This window comes from Polyodon spathula, chromosome 9 (assembly GCF_017654505.1).
Source record: "Polyodon spathula isolate WHYD16114869_AA chromosome 9, ASM1765450v1, whole genome shotgun sequence".
NCBI classification, from domain to species: domain Eukaryota; kingdom Metazoa; phylum Chordata; class Actinopteri; order Acipenseriformes; family Polyodontidae; genus Polyodon; species Polyodon spathula.
The window spans coordinates 38,775,268-38,798,812 of record NC_054542.1 but is presented as its reverse complement, the minus strand read 5'-3'; the positions used below and the strand labels follow the sequence as shown (position 1 = coordinate 38,798,812).

Genomic DNA, 23,545 nt, shown 5'->3' with positions numbered 1-23,545 from the left:
GACACATTTTCGTTTTTTTACTGTTTCCAATCAAAAACAACAATTCACGAAAAAATAAACAGAACTAAGAACAACTGATCTGGGCATATGTGATATCATTGGAAAGCCCTTCAGTGGCACTTTAGCACACTTACCAGTTTGATGCGCAATACAGCACTGTACTATCGAATGTATTGGATGGTGAGTTTCTGTAGAAACTTCACATCCAGGCATGTGTCAAGGACAGTAAAAAGAAGGAATATACTGGCGGGTCCAGTATAATATTATATGAGTGAAAACGGTTAAAGCTTACTTCAAGGGTTTTCCAATAACATTTTTTTTAGTCACTGACAAAAGGAGTCCACTAGCAATTTCTTTTATCAACGCAACAGGTTCTATACATTTAACTGTTGATAAAAAGTTTTATTATCATTTGCTCATCTGCTTTTTTCACGAAGGGCGCTCCAATTGCAAACAGTAATCATTGTCCTGCTACAAGTGAAAAACTGAAACAAATTAACCAATGCAAGCCTTTTGACTGAACCAGTGCTCTCTAAATTGTTCTGTGTGTGAACACAGCCTTAGTTTCAAAGGGTTTCCTTGACTAATTAGGGAGCAGTATTTTTCTGAATAGAAAAAAGTTTCTGGGTGTGTTTTAACTCTGACCTTACTTCCTAATGTTGCCCCAGACATTAGATATAATCTGGGAGAAATTAGACATGGAGCTGGGTCACAAGGTCATAGCCAAACATACCCCAGTATGCAAGCCAGAGGATGTGAAGGGTGTGGTCCTGCCAATGTGTTGTATCTGTGGATGTTAAAGATACAAGGGCCCTGCTCAAATAGTGGGGATAGTTAACCCCAGGGGCTGGCTGAATTCCCTCAGCTACATTTCACTTCTCCATCCACAGTCTGACGAACAAGCCTATTTGGAAACAAGAATGCATGCTCTACGTTCAAGCTGCTAATTGGCTGACCTAGTTCTTGTGGTATTTTAAAGCTGAACAGTTTAAATATCCGATTTATTGCAAAATGCAAGCTGGATCGAGAAAGCTTCCAGAAATTTCATAACATAACAACAATGGGCTTTGAGAAAAAAAGAAAACAAAAAAAAAAACTGGGCAATTATGAGCAATGTGTAGGAGTATTTCTCAAGCAGTGAAACATCTGTCTTAAAAATTTATGAATGCAGCGTGTCAGAGCTGGAGACCCCAGTGGTAACATCTGTTCTGCTTTAAGTAACCATGCCTGGTCTACCTTGTGGGAAAAAAAGCTCATGATTACTTTAATCTCTGTTGAAAACTGACATTGCTGTTCTTGCCAAAGGGCTTTCTAACTCCCCTTTTTCTTTTTTAAAATCATTTTTCTTTTAGCTTTCTAGTAATTTAACAGATGTATCTCTAGTTTAACTAGAGCATTTAACATATATAAAACACTCACAAAGACAAGTACCTGATCTGGTAACTCTAAACATCTTGTTCAACCACTGGGTTGTCAATACAAAGTATTTGCCTAAACTCAGTGGACATACATATGAGTTCAGTGTCCTGTCTTAATATAGAAAACCTGCATGTCCTTCGAGAACTGGCCCAAAGATGCACTGGAAATAAGATAATTTCAGCTGTCTACTGTTAATCATTTTACATGAATTTAGTAATTTTGTAATCTTACAACAAGAATGGCTGAAACAGGGATATTTAGTCAAACCCAGAACAGACAGTCATAGATGCTCGGTTTGTAACATTTTTGGTGGTGCCCAGATTCCCCTATACTTGGGAGAAATAAAGAGAAAACATCTCTTTAAAAGCCTTATTTTTAAACAAGAAAATGTAACCTTTTCAGTAAACACAATATCTATTGGATAAAACGCCTACCTTATGTAAAATTATCGTCACTGTGTACTTAAAATATCAATTTTTTGTGACTACAATATATATTGCTTGTATAATAATATCAATAACGTGTTTTTTTTTATTTATTTTTTTAATCTGGATAAGTGTTTCTCTAGATACAGTAGATGTCAAACATAAGCAGGACATACAGCCAGATGGCTATTCCATCACCTGAACCTATAATGCTGGGGAGGCAGGGAAGGCTTTCAAGTCTTTGAAGACTACACTCCATTTCCTTTGTCTTCAAAGTTATGTAAGTTTTCTTATGACTACGGTTTAATAATGTGCTTAAAATAGATATATTGTAGAAAGATCAAATAACCTTCATGTTACTGAAATCCACGCTTACATAACTGTACAAATGTAGGCTGAAGACCATGAAAGTGAAATAGGAGGTAAATGGGAACCAAGTATTTCTATATTTATTAAAGAAAGTGGTGGAGAATTGTGATCTGCTAGATTGAAGTACATTCTCATTCAAATGCATTAACTTTCATTTTTGTTAAAATGAGACATCCTTTTTTCTTTTTTTTTTTTTTTTTTACGGTCACCCTTTACCTTATGAATATAACAGGTTAATTTTGAAAGAGCCATGTCTCAAAGGCTGTGCTTTGCTGCTGCTCACCTCCTGCATCACGCTGGTATAAAACCATCTGGTCATGCAGGAGAGATACATTCTTCACAAGTTAACATTCTCATGACTTGTCAGGCATTATTTCACTGCTGTGGAATTTTAATTCAGCACTGAAATAAAAAGACTTTCTTTTTGTTTGTTTCAGTTAAACAGAAACAAGGCTAAAACACTGAAGCAGAGAACAGTACCTGTAGCTATCAGGATACAGTTTTCTGATTTGAAAACATGTTGCTTTAGCGGAGAGCAGTTTGTTAATACTTAAATACTTGCCAAACCCAGTGTCTTTTGGTTTACGCTCCAACTGAGCACTCAGTTACCTAACTAAACCCTTAATTGAACTAATAATTTCTTAATTAGACCTTTTTAATTGTTCTCAGCTCCTACAAAAGTGTTATTTTTGTACTTATAACATTTAATAGTTAACTTGAAATCTCCAGCTGTTTATGAGCTGAGAACAATTAAAAAGGTCTAATGTACTGTACCCTATTTTAGAACAGGTTCTGGGCTAGTGTTGTCAGTTTTTCGTTGAGTATGGTATACTACAAAGTGGTGTGTAATTCAATATGTTAACGTAACATTATTCAGCAGGTTTAATTCGACTTTATGAAGCAAAATTAGTTAATTCTACAGGGTCATGCAAAACTTTTGGCCAGAGCTGTATGTAATTTTCATAATGAGGATAACTATTGCAAAAACCTATATTCTGAACTACAATGAAGAACAAATACCAAATGGATCATTAAACAACACATGGATCTGAAAAGCCTCTACTCAGGAATACCAAGCTATTTAGTAAGCAGGGGTATGAGAAGGGGAAGTTTATCCTGCCTTTATTCATGCGTCCCATATAGAAATACTGAATAATTGACCATGTGCGTTGGTATTAGCTGTAAACTATTTCACATGTTAAATTATTTCTTTAGACCTTGAATTTAGCTATTATAGTTTCTCTTTGTCAAATTACTATAATGTTTCCAAATGCTCTGTGATCTCATTGAGGATTGCTTCACAATCAAATGTGCTGTTCACTATGAAATGTACCTTTATTAAACGACTTGTCTATCTTTAAAGAAGCAACATTCAATAAGGGATGCTCCTTTGTATCTTTTTATCTTTCAAAAAACTCATTTTTTGCATATTATTTGACTGGTCTTGGCAAGAAACTACAGCAACGGACCACGCTCACAAAGCACGGCATAGCATGCACAAGGCAGGTTTCATTGTCTTTACTGGTGTACGAATGCCAAAAATAACCCTAACAAATAGAAAGATACATTGTTATAAAGCAAAAGAAACACCTTATATTGTTCTCCTTCTATAGGAATGTCATGTCTGCATATTGCACAAAATAAAAACATAGTTGGAATAAATTTATATACAATAAATGTTGGTGAAACCACTCGCTATTTTTTATTTTCTTACCAAAAATAATCATTTAATCTTCTCTAATTTGTTTAGTTTTTATACTTACTGTTTCTGTCCCGTCTCTGTTCCGCCTTGCCTTCCAATGACTCTGAGCCCAGCTAATGTTTTGTTCTGTGCATATTGTTACTCCTAAATTTATGCTTTAAAAGTCTGTGTATGCTGCATTTTCTACAGTTTATTTTTAACATTTTTTAATTTGTGTAGGATCTTTATCTTTACAAGGTATAGCTCAGTTGTAACCAAATGTTAATTCTGTGCTCGGTAATTTATAATACTGCTATGAGATCCAATTAATATTTACCTTAGCTTAACTGCTTTCTGAACTATACATTGCCATGGAATAGACTTTCATTCTGTATATTTCCTTGTCAAACCTAATGCTTATTGCATGATCAGCTTAAGAGTACTTTTGTTGGAATTTGTTGACTCCAATTGGTCATGGCATTATAGACAGTTAGTGGATGGACTATACATAAACAAAACCCGGGCCACGAGGCAATTTCTTAGACTATGTTCAGTCCATTTAAGGTATGGTGGAAGAAATACGCTATGATTGTCTGAATCCTCCTCCTCCATTCCTACATACCCCCTTTTCATTGTTACTACAAAAATAACTGTCCATTCACAGCAAGTTTACTTGTATATTCCCGATCATTGACTGTCCGTTATTCACATGTTTCCATGCTGTGCTTTCAGGAAACGGTTCCAAATGCTAGACTGTGAGCTGAAATTACTTTTGTTACACAAAACCTCTCCATGGGACCATTAGTTTACACCAGGGTTGAAATTCTCAACAAAAAAGTGCAGGTACTCACTCATATGCACAGCTGGGTGTAAACATTAAACAAATTGAGACAATTTAATACTTTTAAAATGTATACATATTGGTATACGATACATTTATAAATACAAAGTAAGCCTTGAAAATAACTGATCATTTATAACCAATTCACCATAAACAAAGAAAATACTGAAAACTTTGTACTATCTGCTTGTATGACTCAGTCATGTACTGTAATATAACACTTAAGTTAAACCTCAGACAAGCATTAAGAAATATTAGATAGTTTCTCCACCACACTAATGAAAATAAATATTACTTCATAATAACGATAATTACTCCATACCGCTGTTTTCATGTTGCACTGCTAAAGTTTTCTCACGTTGATCAATGAATGAGCACTGACACAAAGCGAAATGGGTGGAGATTTGTGACTCATGCCAAAATGAAATCTGATCAGAATGAAAGTTTGGCCAATCAACATGCAGTGATTAAACTGACGTTAATGGTGTCCAATAGCAGCTGACAGAAACAGAATGCAAGCTGCATGAACTGTGCTGATTGAAAACGCATTTGAGAAACGTTGCGCTAGTGGACTGTGTGAGTGGATGGAATGCATCCGCGTTGGATGAAAACCAGATTAAATAAGTCCTGGTACCCAGTACCGGCATCAAAATAAGTCCCGGTACAGAGTATTGGTTGAGTACCGGCACAATTTCACCCCTGGCACCCACTCTCGGACTAACCGCACAAAGGAGCCTGAAAACACAGCGGAGAGATGTACAATTCTGAAACAGAAAAGAGGGTGAAAGTTGTAACAAAATATTTCTTTCCAAAGTAGAAATGTATCCTGGCAGCTTGACAGCACTTCCTTTCCCACAGACGGCAACACACTTGTACATTGGCTCTCAATAAAAAAACAGGCAATAAATAATAACAAATGCAGGTGCCAGAATTACGCAGCTTGACGCAATTTAATTACATGTTCTTCTACTAAAATTGCTGGTGTTCACAGCCTATTTAAGTGAACTTCAATTTCCTCAAGTCTCCAAATTCTGCAATGCACTGCTGTGTTGATGTCTGTGCTAGTTATTAAGGCTTTAAGTACTACTTCCCCTCCCAGTCTGCTCTGAAGTTTCTGCCATGCATTGACAAGTTTTTGCATAACAGCATTCAGGTTTATGTATTTATTTAACTGTGACACAAGCCCGTGAGATTACGTTTTTAAAATATACTCAATTTCTGTTGGGTTCAGTGTTTACATACAAACTAATTTAATTGAAAACTGTATATATATATATATATATATATATATATATATATATATATATATATATATATATATATATATATATATATATATATATATATATACTTGGTATGGTAAGATTTGCATATTCAAACAATAACTCAAAAAAGCCTATCAATTTCAGGTGTAGAATCTTTATGCAATATAATGCCAATATGAATATACAGCTATGGCCAAAAGTTTTGCATTACCTACAATTTTAAGATTGAGACATAATTAAAAAAAAAAAAAAAAAAATAAAAAATATATATATATATATATATATATATATATATATATATATATATATATATATATATAATATAATTTTGATATTTTATTTAACATCATGTAATTAAAGAAACTACTACATGATTTTGCAAATGTCTACCTAAAGCCATAATAGTAGTACAGTATTCCATATTAGATTTCGAAATGTTAGTTTTGTCAACTTTTTCATTAAGTGTATTGAAAAATACAAAGCGGTATGTAATTCAATATGTTAGCGTAACATTATTCAACAGGTTTCATTAGACTTTATGAAGCAAAATTAGTTAATTCTAGAGGGTGATGCAAAACTTTTGGCCACAGCTGTACTTCAGTGTTCTATCACAACATAATTAACCATGCCAGCTTCCCAACTGCACAACTGTTCCATTTGAAGTCCCTATTTATGTCTGCATAAAGAATTGCCAAGTGCTCCCCATAAGCACTGGATCCACGCCCCAATATACGACATGTAATGCAGTAGTTTGCCTCTTCTGGTCTATTCATGCAATGACAGTAAGTGTAGAGCACAGCAATGATTAGAGGTGATTACTTATTCATTTTTATAAACTTCAGAGAATTGTGCTGAGAACAATTCTGCATTTTTTAATGTCTTTGTGCTTACATGACTTGTTTGTCTGAGCCAAATTCTCATAAATGACTGCTTCTTTTCATGCCAGATTCCCATAAACAACAGTGTCTTATGCTATAGCAAGTTACCAATCTGATGGTTAAAAATAGACTAGCTTTGGGACTTACAAAGTACAGTGAATTGTTTTTCTTTAGTTATTGCTCATGCTCCTATACATGCTCTTATTCATTCATTCATTCATTTGAAAGATTGGATAGAAGCCACCAATATGTACATTCCTTGTAATAAAATAGACAATGTGGAAACCACAACTCTAAACCAGGAGGGAATATCAAACCCACATCTTACTAACCATAAAGTACTTTCTCACAGTCTATCTGTGTTTTGCGTCGTTATGAGTCTTATTTATCTTGAGCCAGGCCCAGCAATGTAACAGCAATGGCAATATCAGCTCCACATCGGAGTGGAAACCTAAGGCCATTCTGTAAGCTCTGAGCAAATCAAATGTTTATGGGCCAGGCACATCTGGCTCAGTCATTCTTGAATGAGTTCCCAACTGATCAGCTACCATTTGACTTATTTACAGAACGGGCTAAACTCAGATCAGAGATTTTCCCAATTTCTACTAACTGAAAGTGATACTGGGACAGGAGATCGCTCTTCCTTTACACATTTTAAATTTAAGGTTTTTTGAAAATTATGTTATCTGTGTAGTTGCGAAAAAGCAGTTAAGAAATCTTACATTTGAAAATTAGCCTGTATCTTGTGCTCCTATCATGTAAAACATTAAGAAGCACTGACGTACAACTACAAGAAGTGAAGTAGACAAACTTGGCTAAACGGCTTCACTACGTCAGGATTTATCGAGTGACTGAAGAAATGCATCAAGTCAGTTAACTGAACAGAGCAGTCTTCTCTGCTGTGTGACTACAACTGCATTTACTTAACTTTTCTCTGCCAAGTGTAGAAATCATGTGCGTAAGATGAGGTCAATTTTTTGTTTAATATCAGTCGCTTTCTACTGCTGCAGGGTTGTTTCTTGAAAAGGTGACTCCCTATTCCCATTACTGTTAATCAACAAACACAATGTTAACCTAGCTTTGAAACTGAGCTGCCATGCAGAGCGGTTCCAGATATGCAATAAAAGTCATATTCTGTTATCTTAGTGAACATAGGATGACCCTGGCACAGACTGCTGTATATTCATATCTTGCTCCAATTATTGCAGTCACTCAGCTACTGGTTACTGTAAAAAAAAAAAAAAAAAAAAAATATATAGAAAATATTGCAGTTATATTTAAAATGCTATGGTTTTCAGAACTACCGTGGGACTTCATGTGATCTGATCCCAGCTGTTGCTACTACTCTGTTGGTTCCAGTCTTCATTTCTCAGATTAATTGCCAAATTAAACTGTTCAGGAGTTTCACAGACAGGCATTGGGATTTTAAATATATCCCAGGGCAGTAGTAGGTAGGCACTTTAGACTGCATTTATATAGTTTGCCTACAGTTGCATACATACTTTGAGATAAAATGACTACCAAAAACATTCTGCTGGTTTATGCTGCTGGTGTTAGGGCATTTGTTTCAGTTTTGGCAGTAGCTATTGCCAAAAGCCACGTTCGGGATAAGATTATATATGAAGAAAGATTATCTTTTCAGGGATATCAAGATATTTAGTGAACAAGGGGCTTGATTGGGATTAAATAAGTAAATGCTCGATACTTGTAAGAGATGGCAGCGTTTCTGGGATCACAGTTCATATGAGGCAGTTGGATATATTATCTAGTCTAGTCTTCTGTAATATAATATTACACATATTATATGTGTATCATGACACCGTACAAGTATAACAACCCTCATAAACCCGACCCATACTTTTGAAATATGGCTACGATATAGCTGCTGGTATTGGTTTTCCACAGGGGCTGTGGGCGGCACACGCTTTATATGAGACCACGTAAAACCTTATATACATTATTATCTTTTGCATCTGTCCATATGAGAATATTTTGAGATGAATCAGAGATGGCCCACATACAGTATTATGAGAAAATATCCTGTTTTGACCCTTAAACCTAAAAATAAACTAAACAAAAAAAAAAAGAAACAAACCACAGACGTTTTAGATCTTGTAAATCTGGATGGGAAAGTATTTATTTCTGCGACCCTTCAGTAAAAGATTTTTGTGTCATGAGAGAGAAAATCGAGGAAATGCTAAGTAACCCTGAGTGTTTGGGTGACACACTTGGGACAATGTAATAATAAATGATGGCAGTCCAAGAATGTACACATATTTTGGGGCTTTCTAGGATGTCTCAGCAACAGTTTCCAAAATCATGATTGAATTACTTTGAATTAGCATAGCAACCTTAGCATTAGCAGTGAGAATATGTCTGGCTTATTTTCATTTTACACAATTCTCACACGAACAGGGGCAGATGTTCTGTTTCACAGAAATGACTTTGAATATTTTGACAAATGTAACCTTCATAAAAAGTTTACTGTGGTAAACTGTTGTAAAAGCATAACAAATGGCATGATGAAGCATGGCAAATGAACAGTATAAGCATGGCAAACTGCAAAATGATCATGCAAATGCACCATAGTAAATGTCAAACAGCAAGTACAGTATATTAACGCAAAAGGCACTTTTTGTTAGCATCTTTGCCCTTTTGTCCATGTTAGCTCCTTGTGAATATTGTTGCCTGCTGATATTATGCTGCACAAATAAACAAAACATGCTTTAGGATTTCACAGCAGAACAATTCTTAATAACGTGGATGTAATATCCTCATAGAGCAAGATATCATTGTCTTGTCTTTTGTATTTCCTAAAACCTTTAAAACAAGACAGCTAATCATTTTATTTCATTCACTAGCTGTCATGCCTTAGATAAGATTCAAGGAACTAACGAGTTAAGCAGTTATTCAGCAGCTGTTTTTCTTGGGCCTGTTTTCTGAATGTCTTTCTTGACTGGTAAATGTCAACATCCCTTGGTAGCTACAAGGAGCCAAGCTTCAGGATTCCCACCAATCTTCGACTCGATGTTTGTCCAAAGACATGTTTGGCTCAGGACGAATATGGAAATAAATATTTCTTCACATTTTAAGTCCAGACAATTGTTTTAAGTAAAAATCTAAATGTTTCAATTTTTTTGCTTTAGTAAAGGTCATTGTAATAGCTGGCTGAGTTTGAACTAGAGAACGCCAAAAACAATGGCATTTTATTTGTCGAAGAAAATGTTAATTTGTCAAAACGCATTTCATACAAAAATCTCAGCTTTCTCAACAAATGTGTTTCTCAAACAGCGATTTTTTTTTTTTTTACAAATAGATATATTTCCTTTCTGTACACCTCTTTTCTGTGAGACACAAAATAAGTGTCACATACACTAAAAAGGGCTGTAAACAATAAACAATAGTAAACTATTGTAAAAAAAAAATTACATTTTTTTTTCCAAAATAGTAATTTGCAGAAACCCCACAAGTCATGCAAAACATTTAGTGATGCTTCCTCGACAGACAGCAATCATTAAACTTTTAAATTTAAAATCAGTCTTTGAAGTCCCCTTGTTCAGTTACAAGGTTGGGTGTTTGTGTAGATGTTTCCACCTCCAATAACCTCTAATCATCCTTCAACTAAACCAAAACCAGCAGCAAAGTAATTACAAATCCATTAAGTTGTAACAACAGGTCAAACAAACCCATTTGTGTGCTTGTGTGCATATTCAGTGAAAAGCACACTCACGCTGTTCCTATACATCCCTGCAGCATGGTTCTAAAGCTTATCGGCATTGCTTATCTCCTACAGGCTTGTCAAATCAATGTCCTAAATCATGAGTGGGTTTGCAATGAGTGTGACTTGTATTCCTGAGATTGTTTAAACATTGCACCTGCTAGTTATCTCATTGACTTGGAATGAGGGTCAAAACCTAGAGAGAGCTCTATATCTAAACATATGCATAGCCATGATTTAAAGGTTTCCAGCTGTGTGAACCATTAAGGGTGGAACCTTATTTTCTGTACTGATGAGTTATGGCATACACTATCTATATCTTGTATGGGATGGTTTGCATTACTGTTTGTACATTTTACCTGTTTGGCAAGGAATGGATCCTTTATAGATGGTTTAAAATTACCTTTTTAAAAACGTTATTAAAAAGGCCATATTTTGTATATTTGTAATAAGGCTCTTTCACATTTTGTAACATTTGAGAATTATTTACTTTATGAGATATTAAGACAATACAGGGTCCTGAAAAGGCTTTCCTGATAAAAGCATCAGTGATCGGAGTGTAGGCTGAATCATGCAACAGTGGTTTGAATCGTGTCGAACTGAGTTGTTCATCTTGGCTGAGGGTCTACACCAAACATTACATTGGAAAAGCGTCCAGGGATAGTTGAAGCTAGGGTTAGGGCTAGGGTAAGGGATGTAGCTAACATTAAAGCTGAAGCTAGGGTTAGGGTTGGAGGTAGGGTTATTTAGGGCTAGGGTAAGGGATGTAGCTAACATTAAAGCTGAAGCTAGGGTTAGGGTTGGAGGTAGGGTTATTTAGGGCTAGGGTAAGGGATGTAGCTAACATTAAAGCTGAAGCTAGGGTTAGGGTTGGAGGTAGGGTTATTTAGGGCTAGGGTAAGGGATGTAGCTAACATTAAAGCTGAAGCTAGGGTTAGGGTTGGAGGTAGGGTTATTTAGGGCTAGGGTAAGGGATGTAGCTAACATTAAAGCTGAAGCTAGGGTTAGGGTTGGAGGTAGGGTTATTTAGGGCTAGGGTAAGGGATGTAGCTAACATTAAAGCTGAAGCTAGGGTTAGGGTTGGAGGTAGGGTTATTTAGGGCTAGGGTAAGGGATGTAGCTAACATTAAAGCTGAAGCTAGGGTTAGGGTTGGAGGTAGGGTTATTTAGGGCTAGGGTAAGGGATGTAGCTAACATTAAAGCTGAAGCTAGGGTTAGGGTTGGAGGTAGGGTTATTTAGGGCTAGGGTAAGGGATGTAGCTAACATTAAAGCTGAAGCTAGGGTTAGGGTTGGAGGTAGGGTTATTTAGGGCTAGGGTAAGGGATGTAGCTAACATTAAAGCTGAAGCTAGGGTTAGGGTTGGAGGTAGGGTTATTTAGGGCTAGGGTAAGGGATGTAGCTAACATTAAAGCTGAAGCTAGGGTTAGGGTTGGAGGTAGGGTTATTTAGGGCTAGGGTAAGGGATGTAGCTAACATTAAAGCTGAAGCTAGGGTTAGGGTTGGAGGTAGGGTTATTTAGGGCTAGGGTAAGGGATGTAGCTAACATTAAAGCTGAAGCTAGGGTTAGGGTTGGAGGTAGGGTTATTTAGGGCTAGGGTAAGGGATGTAGCTAACATTAAAGCTGAAGCTAGGGTTAGGGTTGGAGGTAGGGTTATTTAGGGCTAGGGTAAGGGATGTAGCTAACATTAAAGCTGAAGCTAGGGTTAGGGTTGGAGGTAGGGTTATTTAGGGCTAGGGTAAGGGATGTAGCTAACATTAAAGCTGAAGCTAGGGTTAGGGTTGGAGGTAGGGTTATTTAGGGCTAGGGTAAGGGATGTAGCTAACATTAAAGCTGAAGCTAGGGTTAGGGTTGGAGGTAGGGTTATTTAGGGCTAGGGTAAGGGATGTAGCTAACATTAAAGCTGAAGCTAGGGTTAGGGTTGGAGGTAGGGTTATTTAGGGCTAGGGTAAGGGATGTAGCTAACATTAAAGCTGAAGCTAGGGTTAGGGTTGGAGGTAGGGTTATTTAGGGCTAGGGTAAGGGATGTAGCTAACATTAAAGCTGAAGCTAGGGTTAGGGTTGGAGGTAGGGTTATTTAGGGCTAGGGTAAGGGATGTAGCTAACATTAAAGCTGAAGCTAGGGTTAGGGTTGGAGGTAGGGTTATTTAGGGCTAGGGTAAGGGATGTAGCTAACATTAAAGCTGAAGCTAGGGTTAGGGTTGGAGGTAGGGTTATTTAGGGCTAGGGTAAGGGATGTAGCTAACATTAAAGCTGAAGCTAGGGTTAGGGTTGGAGGTAGGGTTATTTAGGGCTAGGGTTAGGGATGTAGCTAATGTTAAAGTTGAAGCTAGGGTTAGGGTTGGGGTGAGGATGAGGGTTGAAGCTACAGTAAGGGTTGAAGCAAGGGTTAGGGTTGGATGTAGGGTATTTTGTTTGATATGATTATTACAGTAGAAAATATGATAGGTAAGGTCTAATTACAAATTTGATTACAAACTGTAATCAATTAACACACAGTATGACACTATTCGCTCCAGTATGTGTCGACAGGCTTTTAAACATGAGAGAAGGATGGATTCTAGTAGGGTTTGCAGCTGTAGATCCAGAGTGTCATTATTGATGCTTTCTGAAAATCATGCAAGCAGTTATTCCACTGTTACTGTTAGGCTAATAAAACACATTGTAATGAGGAAGTCATAACTTAAAGAGGAAAAACTGCATTTGTGTTCTTGAAGAGTAACAAGTAAAATCCCATCAACTCTAACATATTCCCATCTCTAGAGACTGCAAACACTGATTTTTTCCCCCTGCATGAGTTAAGGGTTACATATTTTCTTACACGACGTGATGTTAGCAGCCAAATCTTCCTTCTCTCATGATACACCCACTCTGGCGTTCGTTACAGCTGTTCAAAATGAAACTACCACGCAGCTTACTGAACTCAAGAACTATGCAGAAACATCTTTATTGGTTGCATGCTGTATTGAATATAATGCACATAATCTCAGTTTGCTTTAATTTACTGTATTTTACACAGGATCTTGCAACTGTAGTTAGATACACTTAAAAAAGCAAACAAGAACTTCTTGGTAGCTTCTGCAGCCACATTACTGAACTACTAACACATTTATTAATTCTGAGATCACTCAATCACGATGAGTAACCATTGCTTCAAATGCTATTTTGATATGATATTTTAAATTATATTAATCAATCAATCAATCAACCAATAAACCTTTATTTAATATAGCGCCTTTCACAAAAACAATGCCTCAAAGTGCTTTACATGGCTAAAACAGAAAATGCAAGCAGGAAACACAATAACACTGTGTAACAATTATTTGTTTTGTTTTGTTCCTGGGTAGTAAGTGTTATTTCCTAATTGCTTATGCCTCAAAAGTATAGAAAATGGCTATTTCCCCACAAACTTTGCTTTTGTGACTAGGACAGTGATATTTCAAAATATCCCTATTTCCAATGGGAAAACAGGCAAATGTGTGTCTTTTCGTTCACATAAAGTCAGAAAAAAACAACATATGAATCCAAATTAACATGCATTTATACTAAAGTAATACAAAAATGACTACAAAAGATTTAGAAGTGAGTAGTTTTTCGAGATTTACGATTATACTGTATTTACACTGTAATTGCACTTTATTAATTCACGTGCAGTTGTACTGAGACTCCAATTGAATGATTGAGTAGCAATCGAGTCTTGGAACAGCTGCATAAAAGCAGTATGTTTTCACCCACCCGGGGCTGGGTGTTCGGTGAGTGGAAAATGGGAGAGGGAGGAGGAGAAACCAAATAGAGTTTAGAATCAATTGCTATTACGTGCTGGTGGGACCAGCACTATACTTGTTTGTTTAAACTCGCCGTGCTTTGTTAATCTGTTAGTCCGTTTTTGTTTGTCTCTTTATTCTGACGTGAAGTGCCATGTCCTGTGTTTTCGTGTTTGTTAAACTTTTTATTTACGATAAACCGGTGCAAGCAAGCGTCCCCATCATTTCAATTCATCTGTCCTGTTTTTGTGTTCATTCCTTCCTGGTTCTGACGCTTGGAGGCGCTGTTTATCCTACGCAGGACACAACGTGTCACAAAGACGGCCGAAGTGGGTGACGTCAGAACCAGGAAGGAATGAACACAAAGACAGGACAGATGAATTGAAATGATGGGGACGCTTGCTTGCGCCGGTTTATTGTAATAAAAGGTTTAACAAACACGAAAACACAGGACACGGCACTTCACGCCAGAATAAAGAGACAAACAAAAACGGACTAACACTTAACAAAATGGTGAGCAGATCGACAGACTAACAAAGCACTGTGAGTTTAAACAAACAAGTATTGTGCTGGTCCCACCAGCACGTAATAGCAATTGATTCTAAACTCTATTTGGTTTCTCCTCCTCTCTCTCTTGTTTTCCACTCACCGAACACCCAACCCCGGGCGGGTGAAAACATGCTGCTTTTATGCAGCTGTACCGAGACTCGATTGCTAATCAATCATTCAATTGGAGTCTCGGTACAACTGCACGTGAATTAATAAAGTGCAATTCCCCGTGCTCACATATTATTACTTTTTACTTGCACGTGAAGTGCTGTGCAATCCTCATGCCTAAATACAAATATACATTTAAAACACTTGTGTTACATAGACCCGTTTATATCCCGTGTACCAATGTCTATACACCAACATTTAACACACCACACGCAACACATAACAGATAATATACACAGGGGCGGGCACTTTGTCACAGTCCCCTATAAAAAGTAAATTGCTCACACTAAGGAGTATCATAAACTTGGAACCTAAATACTTCCTATCTTGTCCAGCTGCGATTAGTCCTGTGTAAAACAGTAGATTTGATTAAAAGCACCTGGACCTTCTGTGTTGCCAAAAAAAACTGTAAGATTGTAGCCAAGATGTTGTGCATTGTAACCAAAATGGTTCTTCACTCCTAATATTCAATCATGCAAACTGTTCTAGGCGCTGATTTCAATTACAGACAAAAGACTGAACAGAAGCACAATTTATCCTTTTAGCTCCAGAACACGGCCACACAGCAGCCTTGGACAAGTAACTCGTCTCTCTCCATGAAACACTCCAACACAAAGTTGTATTCCAAATTTACTAGTGTTTTCTACTATTATAACAACCTTGACTTGCATAAAGAAGGAAAAACATTGAGTGAAATAGCTTGCATCACTCGATTTTCAAGGTGTGGTATCCGAAGCATAATCAGCGAGTATAGAGAAACATCATCTCAAATTGACAAACCAGGACTGGAAGCAAAGATGAGCAATACTTGAAGGTAATACCCTTAAGGAATAGAAAGAAGACAAGCGTTGAACAGACAACAGAACTGGCAGAGGCACAAATATCGTTGTCCATCCATCAATCGTCCAAAGCACCTTTGGCCATTGTTCCATAGTCCAATTTAATTTCCAGTTAAGGTTATGTTAACCCTTTGCAGTCCATTTATTTAGTGCCTGTCAGGTGCGTCAGGTTCAATTTATTTTCACACGCGCTGTTTATTTTACACGCAATGTTTAAACAGGTTTAAAAAGCAATGCATCACAAAAGGACACTCAGTACTGCATCTCCAACCAAGCCCCACCCCTTGTTCACTGTATTTTTCACATACTTCTTCACAGACATGCATACTGATCAATCCTTTTCTGATCACTTGTTATATCACCAAACTCCTCAATAATGCGATCCAAGTCATTATTTTATTACTATAACATTTGAAAAATTCTGTAAATGTCTGTGATATTCTTTGAGCGCTAGATGTGGAAGCAGCTATATTCTTTGTTTGTGTCCATGCTATCTCTGTGGTGCACTGTGTGTATTGCTCAGACACGGCCCATTTTTCTGCTTATCTCGGCTCCTATCGGCTCCTATCGGTCTCACGCGGTCATTGAGAGGTTTTCTCTGCTTTTTTCCAGAGAAAAAATGACTGGAGACCTGTGCTTGACGTCTTTTTGATGATATCAGACTGGAAAGGGAAAACATAGGACCGCAAGGGGTTAAACCGTGCATCTATCCAGCTTTAGCACAATTTCACTATGCTTATAGAAATAGTATAATTTGATCCATTCACCTGTGTAAAACTCTTTCTTTGTGTTTGGAGAGAGAGAGAGAGAGAGAGAGAGAGAGAGAGAGAGAGAGAGAGAGAGAGAGAGAGAGAGAGAGAGGTATTTTGGTATTTTGCCAGGGAATAGAAACTTGTAATCTCAAGTGGGCACACATACTTTACCAGGGGAAGAAAAAACAACAAAACAAAAATGGAGAGAGTAAAGCCAGACTGCCACATCTGTGTTCCCCTCAAGAGCCACATTTTCAAACCTACTTTGGTCAAAAAGCTTTCAAAAACACTCCACCCCAAGTGGTAAAGTTGGAAGGATCTCTTAATGGTCCCACTAGGAGGAAAGTGTGCAAGCTTATTTTGCAATTATTTGACATTAATCTTCCAGAGGTGTGAATGGTGCTAGTTACAGTAGATCATGGCATTGATGGCAAACATAATGATGAGCTGCAGTTTCCTGCATCAACATATCAAACACGTTTGACCATTATATATAGTACTTAGTCAGAGCAAGTTTGTTCATATTTAAGATTATCGAGAACTTCAACATCAAGTACTTGCTCTGCTGGGGTTTGTAATGGTATAGTTGCGTGTATAGCAGTTTTTCATCTGTGTCCTACAGAGGTTCTGAATAGTGGGGCTATAGCAGGGAAAAGCTGTTGGACACTTGTAGTTGGAAATTCGTCAAAAAAAAAAAAAGCTGACATCACTGTTTCCCAACACTCTTCTACTGGTATGATAAGCAGGGTTTTGCAGTCTCCTTCAAGATGGTGAGTCAGATGCAGTGTGGTCCATGTACTTGAATACTACCATTAGCTTTCAGCCTTTCGAAATCTTGAAAAGACAACCAAAATAATTGCTCCTAGATGTTTACATGTACTGTATTATGAAAAAAGAAACTAATTTGAAATAATTTATTGATGACACCATACAGGCAACAAATAATACATCAATGTGTGTAAAAGCTATTCCCAGCTCTAGTGCTCAAGTCCAAATGATTAATACGGGGCACAAGTGGACAGATCAGACAACTTATTTATTGTTCCCGACAGGCCTTTCCTTTCTGAACAAATCACAAAGTACAGCAAGCCAAAGGTTGTTATGTACTAATATCTGTACAGGATATTCTGGAGACATTGCAAAAGAAATGCTGCTCTAGGAGGGGAATAAACTTGGGAATATTGTTGCAAAAATTACAAATCCTAAATCGGATTATTTGCTAGTCTTATGACATGTACACATACCATAAATTAGCACATGAATTGAAACACGTATATCAAGTATAATTTTGCACAATGTAACCGCTTAATTTAATTTTACCCCAGAATTCTTCTGTAACCAAATCTTGAACAGACAATCTCGGACCTTCTTACACAGTGCCAAGACCCAAAATGTAATAAAAAGAATCTTCACTGATTCTTAGCATCCCTGAGCGAAGTGGGCGTGGCATCCCTCGTGAGGCGATGACGGCAGCGGACCCTGTCACAGTCTCAGAAAGCGTTTTTGTTGTTGTTGTTGAGTCAGTGAAGCATATCTTATTTGCCACTTAGATGGATCAGTGATCTTTAGGTACAATGCTCTCTTGTGTTACCATTTGTTTTTCTGTAGTAGTCTGACTCAGGCATCTACCCAGTGCTACTGCAGATGGACACATGTCTTTGTTCCTTTATTCCTTAAGTTTTTTTTTTTTTTTTTTTTAAATCTGGAAAGGGGCAAGACATGCAATTTGGAAATCATGACAACAACTTTCGAAGGCTGTTTCCCATAGATTATTCTTAGCAAAATTCTCAGGGACGATTGCTCTCCCATACCATAAAAATAGCATCATTACTGAATTTTCACTGAAATGATTTCTTGCATCACAATTCTGTATGGTACTGAACGTAAAGGATATCTGAAAAGAGTCAGTTCAGTAAGTCTGATTTGGAATAGAACTATGCAGCATTAACTAAACTCATGCAATAAAATGATTTAATAAATATATCAAATGTTTAGCTACGTAGAACGACTGGTTAACACTGTAAATGTATAGTAGGACAAAGCATTTTTTTTAAAGGAAACATACAAATTCTGCAAGCCAAAGGCAATTTACTATACCTTATTCAGGGTCTAATGAGCATATTAAAAATGTTTATCAATGAAAGGCTCTCAGGCTTTACAAAATAATTTGTTTCTTTAAAAAATATGCAATCATCCACAGAGTCACAGATTATCACATGTGGGAGGCAGCAATACTAATCAAGCAGTAATAAAACATGATTGCTTTTTTATTTCTTGTTTGTTGTTGTGATATCAGTAGTGCCTTTTCAGTAATATGTAAAGAATAGACCTGGCTGCAAAAAAAACCAAACAAAAACCTGCTTTTATAATGAGAAAGTCCTTACATTAAACATAATGATATTGCAATATTATATGTTTTAACAAATGATGTATTTGGAAATTAATTATGCATGTTGTGAACTAGTACTGTAATTATACTCCATGGTTCAGTGCACTTATTAAAAGTCTGACCAACATTTCACTTGCTATATAAACCTAAAGATAGCAGTTTGCTTTAAATATGTACAATTATTTGCAGCTTTGTTGTCAGCGAAGGAGCTGGTTTCAAAATGTAACCAGACGCTGCAGTTTCTAGTCACTAAACCCCAGCTTGGTTTGAAACAGTGAAGAGTCATTTGTTTTCATTAGTGCCATGTTTTGCTTTACCTGCCACGTTTTGTCCCGCCAGCTTTTCTGAACGTAATAGATGCTCTTTTAAGTTTGGTTTCAGGGTCACTGACTCGCATATTTTGTCATGATATGTGCCAGCTGGTCGCTGCCAAATAGCTTGGTGTTGTGATTAGTAACCTCTTTGATTGTTGTTTCCAGCTCTTCAACACCACATTTTGGTGTTTAAAAAAAAAGAAACCAAGTAAAAAAAAAGCTGCTTGCATATATTTGTAATTGAAACCCACAGGTCTATAGAATATGACTGGACATGCAGGATAATTAGCAATATATTTAAAAAATCCATTGCCTACAAAAAAAAAAACAAAACTAAAAAAACATAGTAACTAAAAAGCTTGCAAAGCCACAGCCCTATTTGGCATGCAACCAATAAAAATAAAAGGTAATAAAAACGGATAAAAAGTACTTGTCCTGTTTGCAATTTAGGTAGCACACATTGTCTTGTAGTTTAAACGTGTTACATAAAATGTATATATTTTTATACTTGTGTTGTCTGTTTTTTTTTTTCACAACAGCTGTCCTGGTGTCTTCTTAACAGAGTAAAACTGCTTGGGTCAGTTGTTGATGTTGAAATGCACTAGAACGCACCGTTAACTACATAAGAAAACAAAACTATCTCCCCAAAGTTTGTTCCTATCTCACTGGCATACACTGGAATGAACCCTAATTCATTCTTAGTCCACTGGTATCTACCGTCATTTATTATTTTTCCCCTTCCCTTGAACAAAATACAATTCATGGCCCTCTGGGCATTGACAAGAGCAGGATATGGTGAACATACTAATCCAATGATGCCAAATGATTTCCTGTTTTTTTTAATTTTTTATATAAAATAGGAAACTTAAACCCGAGTGTAGGAAAATAACACAATAGAGACAATTGTTTAATTGAATTCTAAATTCACACGATCATTATCACATACTGTACAGAAATGTGTGTAGATGTGCGTCTGAAAGGAGTCGATAACATTCTTTTTCACATCCTAAGAGTTCTTCAAACCACCCCAGTGGTACTTAGCATTCTATTAGATTGAGACCTGGACTTTTAGATCCCTGACATACTTGACAGTGTTGTGCTAGGGTTGGGTTTGAAGTGATGAGGAGCACTGCCTTACTAAACACATACATATTCTAAAAGACACAGTTAGAGTTTCTGAACCTGCTGCTTCACAATGACTCTTGGTAAATTGTCCATGAACCGTTTTTGGTTGATTTTGCTGCCACATTCCACACATTTTAACTGCATAACATTGAGCAGCCCTCACCATTAACTACTTCTGCAAATCCAGTGGGAGGACAGGGTGTCCACATGAAGGTTTGAAAAGACAGGAGTCTTTAAATGGCAGTAAGAATCCTATTAACAACTGACAGATAAGACAAGGCATAACAACAGTCTTTGGTATACAGGTATGTGTGTATTACAGACATACAAATACAGAATACAAAAGGCACTTTCATATTCTTTGGGGCTTGTTTTTTCATTTAATCAAACGTGGCCTCTCTGTTTTCCAGGAAGATTCCAAATGTTAGTGTCAATAAACACAGAACACTCAGCTAATTAGCTTATCTAGAAGACATTCTCAGAATACTTAAGAATGTCAAAATATCATGATCTTATACATACCCTTGTTCAAAGCTTGGGTGTCTTACTAAAGACACTGGACATTCAGTTTCATTGAAGACAGCTATATAAACTATATAACAGTTCTCGTGGTCTTTTTTTCTCTTTCTGAGTATTAGCTTATCTTTTAGAGTGAAAGGCCAGCAGTTAAATTTAATGTAATCTCTTTCCAATTCTCAACTACTATATTGAGAAAACTATTGCAACATAATTCTTAAAAAAAAAAAAAAAAAAAAAGTGTTGCCAAGACTCAATACAGTCATGAATTCCAATTTGATATCTTATGCAGGACTAAAAGTAAAGCTATAAATGTCTTTCCTGCCATTGGACGTTGTTTCAAACTGTTATCAGGCAATGTCACTGTGCACAAAACATGGAAACGGTAGGGTGGTGGGGCTGGACCTTCCTGAACTCTGAGGTAACTACTGTCATTCAAACTCACATTTAGTTATCCCTTCTGTCATTCTCACAAATAAGTATAACAAAAGAAAACCCATGTAGTCCTGAAGGTGCATCTGACCTATAAAATAACTGAATGCACTAACAATACAGGGGAATTTTTTTTTTCGAGTTTAAGGAATCAACTTGTTTATATATACCCTTCTATACTGAATACTTTGAACGTAAGCACTGTAGAAACCATTTCATAACACAGAGTAAATACATTGTGCTTCAAATGTTCTTGTTTACAAAAATGAATAAACATCACACAGAAGAATAGCTTTTTATCTTCAGGCCAACGTAATCCAGATATTCAGACATCACAGAGACACTTCAAATCAAGGAATACAAACTAGAAACAGGCATCTGTTAAAGATTCTTTCTTCTTGAGTCATTTACAGATCCTTTAAACAGGAGACAGGCTATAGGAAGGATGTGGTGTTGGATTCCATACAAAAAAAACACAATACGGTCGTGATTTTCGATATGTATCTGAAACACAAGCTAAAAAATATTATAAATAAAACCAATACATAAGTACAACATTTCTAACTATTCAATATGCTCTTCTTTTGTAATAATACTTAAATTGTGTAATTTCTCAGTCCAGAATGATTTCAAGTCATGCCAAACAAATGTATATTGTCACGGTAACATGCTTCAAGCAGGGCAAGTTTTTGTTTCTGTATGTAAGCAATCATACTTTTACATGCAGGCCAACACCAACAGTAATTCTAATCTTCTCAATTCCAGAGATGTAAATCAAGTATTCAGAATCCATAAGCTCAATTCGAATCTGTGTTCTTAGAATCTACAGTGGCTCTCAAAAGAATTCACCCCCCCAACACCTTGGGACTTTTCCACATTTTATTGTGTTAAACATGGAATCAAAATGGATTTAATTAGAATTTTTTTCCACTGATCAACACAAAAAAAGTCCATAATGTCAAAGTGAAAAATAAAATCTACAAATTGTTCTAAATTAATTACAAATACAAAACAGAAAATAATTGATTGCATAAGTATTCATCCCCTTGAGTCAATATTTGGTAGAGGCACCTTTGGCAGCAATTACAGCCATTAGTCTATTTGGATAAGTCTCTACCAGCCTTGCACAAGTTTTTGCCCATTCTTTGGCTATATGTTTGGGGTCATTGTCCTGCTGGAAGATGAATCTTCTCCCAAGTCCCAGGTCTCTTGCTGACTTCAACAGGTTTTCCTCCAGGATTTCTCTGTACTTTGCTGCATCTATTTTGCCCTCTATTTTCACGAGCTTTCCAGGCCACCATAGCATGATGCTGCCACCACCAAGTGCAGAGGTGTTCTCAGGATAATGTGCGGTGTTAGGCTTGCGCCAAACATAGCGCTTAGCATTGAGGCCAAAAATCTATATTTTGGTCTCATCGGACCACAGAATCTTCTTCCACTTGGTCTCAGTCTCCCACATGCCTTCTGGCAAACTCTAGTCGAGATTTGATGTGAATTATTTTCAACATTGGCTTTCTTTTTGTCCCTCTCCCATAAACGCCAATTTTGTGAAGCACCCGGGCTATTGTTGCCGTATGCACAGTGGAAGACTGTAACTCCTCTAGAGTTGCCATAGGCCTCTTGGTGGCCTCCATGACTAGTGCCCTTCTCGCCCGGATACTCAGTTTTTGAGAATGGCCTGTTCTAGACAGATTCACTGTTGTGCCATATTCTCTCCATTTCTTAATAATGGACTTTACTGTGCTCCGGGGGATATTCAATGCCTTGGAAATTTTCTTATATCCTACCCCTGATTGGTGCTTTTGAAGAACCTTATTCCAAATTTGCTTTGAATGTTCCTTCATCTTCATGATGTAGTTTTTGTTAGGAAATTGTGGGATCTCCCAGAGACAGGTGTATTTAAACCTGAAATCATGTGAAACACCTTAATTGCACACAGGTGGACTCCATTCAACTAATTATGTACTTCTAAAGACAACTGGTTGCACCAGAGCTTATTTAGGTGTGTCATAGCAAAGGGGGTGAATACTTATGCAATCAATTATTTTCTGTTTCATATTTGTAATTAATTTAGAACAATTTGTAGATTTTATTTTTCACTT

General features: G+C 36.8%; 1 protein-coding gene across 2 annotated transcripts in view; it reads right to left on the bottom strand.

Moving 5' to 3' along the window:
• The window catches only part of LOC121320809 (collagen alpha-2(IV) chain-like), an 81,071-nt gene that overhangs the window by 37,196 nt on the left and 20,330 nt on the right, over window positions 1-23,545 (bottom strand). The window lies entirely within an intron of this gene.